The 5,000-nt window shown below is 62.1% G+C and overlaps 1 non-coding gene across 1 annotated transcript; it reads right to left on the reverse strand.

The window, feature by feature from the left end:
• Positions 1-470: 470 nt before the first annotated feature.
• LOC142006031 (5S ribosomal RNA) lies at positions 471-589 on the reverse strand. Its single transcript, XR_012643180.1, has one exon. It is a non-coding gene; the product is annotated as a 5S ribosomal RNA (ribosomal RNA).
• Positions 590-5,000: the final 4,411 nt, after the last annotated feature.

The raw sequence follows: 5,000 nt of genomic DNA on the forward strand, positions 1-5,000 counted from the left end.
CGGTCCCCCTCCACCGGGCTTAATAGTCCACAACCGGGACCCAGGGCCTTCCCCGCTCTCAACAACCTCCACCCACGGTCCCCCAAGACGCACGTTCCAAGCCTTAACCCTCAGACCATCCACCCCCCGGGGGGGACCCCACACCCACCTGACCCCAACTCACTCCCACCAAAAACACCACCACCGCCACCGCCTCAACGGCCTGCCCAACCCAGCACTCCCACACACACACCTGCCCCACCAACGCTCCACACACGCTTTCTTCCCTCTCCCCGACCCGACCCAAGCCATCGCACCGCACCGGGTGAGGGCCTTAGCTTCCTCGCCCGCCCCCCCGCCCCCGACACGCAGGCAGGCAGAGGGAAAGGCCTCAGCGCCCCCCAGGACCGTCGCGCCGCCTTGGCCTCACGGCTTCCCTGCTCCCGCACGGCAGACACACGCCCCGCTCTACCCCCGCTGGGGCCAAAAGCTGCCTACGGCACCTGGGATTCCCAGGCGGTCACCCATCCAGGTACTAGCCAGGCCCGGGACGGTTTACCTTCCGAGATCGGACGAGATCGGGGGCATTCGGTCCGGTATGGCCGTAGGCCCCCGCCTCCCCGGGCTTTAGCGTCAGCAGCCTGGCCTCAGTCAGCCGGGCCCAAACAATTAACCCGGAGGCCGGGCCGAGGGAAAACTTCCTCCGAGCCGGCCCAAGGGGAAGGGAGGACGAGGACGCCGGGCCCGGGAGGTGACAGGACGTGCACGTCAGACCCGGGAAGCTGTGCGCCCCGAGGTTAACCCCCGGGCCGGGGCGGGGAGAGAAAAATGTTCTAAGTCCGGTAGGGACAGCAGGTCAACCCCGGTCCGAGGCGGGGAGAGAAATTTTCCAAGTCCGGCAGGGACAGCAGGTCAACCCCGGCCGCCGTAGCAGAGGTTGACCTGGTGTCCGATTCGCTCCCCGGGCACCAGGTCAACCTCGGGCGCTTTAGCGGAGGTTGACCTGGTGTCCGATTCGCTCCCCGGGCACCAGGTAAACCGTGGCCGCTTTCAGCGGAGGTTGACCTGGTGGCCGATCCCCTCCTCGGGCTCCAAGTCCGGCAGGGACAACAGGTCAACCCCGGTTCCGGGCGGGGAGAGAAAAATTTTCTAAGTCCGGCAGGGACAGCAGGTCAACCCCGGCCGCCGTAGCAGAGGTTGACCTGGTGTCCGATTCGCTCCCCGGGCACCAGGTCAACCTCGGGCGCTTTAGCAGAGGTTGACCTGGTGTCAGATTCGCTCCCCGGGCACCAGGTCAACCTCGGGCGCTTTAGCAGAGGTTGACCTGGTGTCCGATTCGGTCCCCGGGCACCAGGTAAACCGTGGCCGCTTTCAGCGGAGGTTGACCTGGTGGCCGATCCCCTCCTGGGGCTCCAAGTCCGGCAGGGACAGCAGGTCAACCCCGGTCCCAGGCGGGGAGAGAAAAAATTTCTAAGTCCTTCAGGGACAACAGGTCAACCCCGGTTCCGGGCGGGGAGAGAAAAATTTTCTAAGTCCGGCAGGGACAACAGGTCAACCCCGGTTCCGGGCGGGGAGAGAAAAATTTTCTAAGTCCGGCAGGGACAGCAGGTCAACCCCGGCCGCTTCAGCGGAGGTTGACCTGGTGTCCGATTCGGTCCCCGGGCACCAGGTAAACCGTGGCCGCTTTCAGCGGAGGTTGACCTGGTGGCCGATCCCCTCCTCGGGCTCCAAGTCCGGCAGGGACAGCAGGTCAACCCCGGCCGCTTTAGCAGAGGTTGACCTGGTGTCCGATTCGCTCCCCGGGCACCAGGTAAACCGTGGCCGCTTTCAGCGGAGGTTGACCTGGTGGCCGATCCCCTCCTCGGGCTCCAAGTCCGGCAGGGACAGCAGGTCAACCCCGGCCGCTTTAGCAGAGGTTGACCTGGTGTCCGATTCGCTCCCCGGGCACCAGGTAAACCGTGGCCGCTTTCAGCGGAGGTTGACCTGGTGGCCGATCCCCTCCTCGGGCTCCAAGTCCGGCAGGGACAACAGGTCAACCCCGGTCCCAGGCGGGAGAGAAAAATTTTCTAAGTCCGGCAGGGACAACAGGTCAACCCCGGTCCCAGGCTGGAGAGAAAAATTTTCTAAGTCCGGCAGGGAGAACAGGTCAACCCCGGTCCCAGGCGGCAGAGAAAAATTTTCTAAGTCCGGCAGGGACAGCAGGTCAACCCCGGTCCCAGGCTGGAGAGAAAAATTTTCTAAGTCCGGCAGGGACAGCAGGTCAACCCCGGCCGCTTTAGCAGAGGTTGACCTGGTGTCCGATTCGCTCCCCGGGCACCAGGTCAACCTCTGGCGCTTTAGCAGAGGTTGACCTGGTGTCAGATTCGCTCCCCGGGCACCAGGTCAACCTCGGTCGCTTTAGCAGAGGTTGACCTGGTGTCCGATTCGCTCCCCGGGCACCAGGTAAACCGTGGCCGCTTTCAGCGGAGGTTGACCTGGTGGCCGATTCCCTCCTCGGGCTCCAAGTCCGGCAGGGACAGCAGGTCAACCCCGGTCCCAGGCGGGGAGAGAAAAAATTTCTAAGTCCGGCAGGGACAACAGGTCAACCCCGGTCCCAGGCTGGAGAGAAAAATTTTCCAAGTCCGGCAGGGACAGCAGGTCAACCCCGGCCGCTTCAGCTGAGGTTGACCTGGTGTCCGATTCGCTCCCCGGGCACCAGGTAAACCGTGGCCGCTTTCAGCGGAGGTTTACCTGGTGGCCGATCCCCTCCTCGGGCTCCAAGTCCGGCAGGGACAACAGGTCAACCCCGGTCCCAGGCGGGAGAGAAAAATTTTCTAAGTCCGGCAGGGACAACAGGTCAACCCCGGTCCCAGGCTGGAGAGAAAAATTTTCTAAGTCCGGCAGGGACAGCAGGTCAACCCCGGCCGCTTTAGCAGAGGTTGACCTGGTGTCCGATTCGCTCCCCGGGCACCAGGTCAACCTCTGGCGCTTTAGCAGAGGTTGACCTGGTGTCAGATTCGCTCCCCGGGCACCAGGTCAACCTCGGTCGCTTTAGCAGAGGTTGACCTGGTGTCCGATTCGCTCCCCGGGCACCAGGTAAACCGTGGCCGCTTTCAGCGGAGGTTGACCTGGTGGCCGATTCCCTCCTCGGGCTCCAAGTCCGGCAGGGACAGCAGGTCAACCCCGGTCCCAGGCGGGGAGAGAAAAAATTTCTAAGTCCGGCAGGGACAACAGGTCAACCCCGGTCCCAGGCTGGAGAGAAAAATTTTCCAAGTCCGGCAGGGACAGCAGGTCAACCCCGGTCCCAGGCGGGAGAGAAAAATTTTCTAAGTCCGGCAGGGACAACAGGTCAACCCCGGTCCCAGGCGGCAGAGAAAAAATTTCTAAGTCCGGCAGGGACAACAGGTCAACCCCGGTCCCAGGCGGGAGAGAAAAATTTTCTAAGTCCGGCAGGGACAACAGGTCAACCCCGGTCCCAGGCGGCAGAGAAAAAATTTCTAAGTCCGGCAGGGACAACAGGTCAACCCCGGTACCGGGCGGGAGAGAAAAAATTTCTAAGTCCGGCAGGGACAACAGGTCAACCCCGGTCCCAGGCTGGAGAGAAAAAATTTCTAAGTCCGGCAGGGACAACAGGTCAACCCCGGTCCCAGGCGGCAGAGAAAAAATTTCTAAGTCCGGCAGGGACAACAGGTCAACCCCGGTCCCAGGCGGGAGAGAAAAATTTTCTAAGTCCGGCAGGGACAACAGGTCAACCCCGGTCCCAGGCGGGAGAGAAAAATTTTCTAAGTCCGGCAGGGACAACAGGTCAACCCCGGTCCCAGGCGGCAGAGAAAAATTTTCTAAGTCCGGCAGGGACAACAGGTCAACCCCGGTCCCAGGCGGCAGAGAAAAATTTTCTAAGTCCGGCAGGGACAACAGGTCAACCCCGGTCCCAGGCTGGAGAGAAAAAATTTCTAAGTCCGGCAGGGACAGCAGGTCAACCCCGGCCGCTTTAGCAGAGGTTGACCTGGTGTCCGATTCGCTCCCCGGGCACCAGGTCAACCTCTGGCGCTTTAGCAGAGGTTGACCTGGTGTCAGATTCGCTCCCCGGGCACCAGGTCAACCTCGGTCGCTTTAGCAGAGGTTGACCTGGTGTCCGATTCGCTCCCCGGGCACCAGGTAAACCGTGGCCGCTTTCAGCGGAGGTTGACCTGGTGGCCGATTCCCTCCTCGGGCTCCAAGTCCGGCAGGGACAGCAGGTCAACCCCGGTCCCAGGCGGGGAGAGAAAAAATTTCTAAGTCCGGCAGGGACAACAGGTCAACCCCGGTCCCAGGCTGGAGAGAAAAATTTTCCAAGTCCGGCAGGGACAGCAGGTCAACCCCGGCCGCTTCAGCTGAGGTTGACCTGGTGTCCGATTCGCTCCCCGGGCACCAGGTAAACCGTGGCCGCTTTCAGCGGAGGTTTACCTGGTGGCCGATCCCCTCCTCGGGCTCCAAGTCCGGCAGGGACAACAGGTCAACCCCGGTCCCAGGCGGGAGAGAAAAATTTTCTAAGTCCGGCAGGGACAACAGGTCAACCCCGGTCCCAGGCTGGAGAGAAAAATTTTCTAAGTCCGGCAGGGACAGCAGGTCAACCCCGGCCGCTTTAGCAGAGGTTGACCTGGTGTCCGATTCGCTCCCCGGGCACCAGGTCAACCTCTGGCGCTTTAGCAGAGGTTGACCTGGTGTCAGATTCGCTCCCCGGGCACCAGGTCAACCTCGGTCGCTTTAGCAGAGGTTGACCTGGTGTCCGATTCGCTCCCCGGGCACCAGGTAAACCGTGGCCGCTTTCAGCGGAGGTTGACCTGGTGGCCGATTCCCTCCTAGGGCTCCAAGTCCGGCAGGGACAGCAGGTCAACCCCGGTCCCAGGCGGGGAGAGAAAAAATTTCTAAGTCCGGCAGGGACAACAGGTCAACCCCGGTCCCAGGCTGGAGAGAAAAATTTTCCAAGTCCGGCAGGGACAGCAGGTCAACCCCGGTCCCAGGCGGGAGAGAAAAATTTTCTAAGTCCGGCAGGGACAACA

This window comes from Carettochelys insculpta, unplaced genomic scaffold (genome assembly GCF_033958435.1).
Source record: "Carettochelys insculpta isolate YL-2023 unplaced genomic scaffold, ASM3395843v1 scaffold_0038, whole genome shotgun sequence".
Lineage (NCBI taxonomy): Eukaryota > Metazoa > Chordata > Testudines > Carettochelyidae > Carettochelys > Carettochelys insculpta.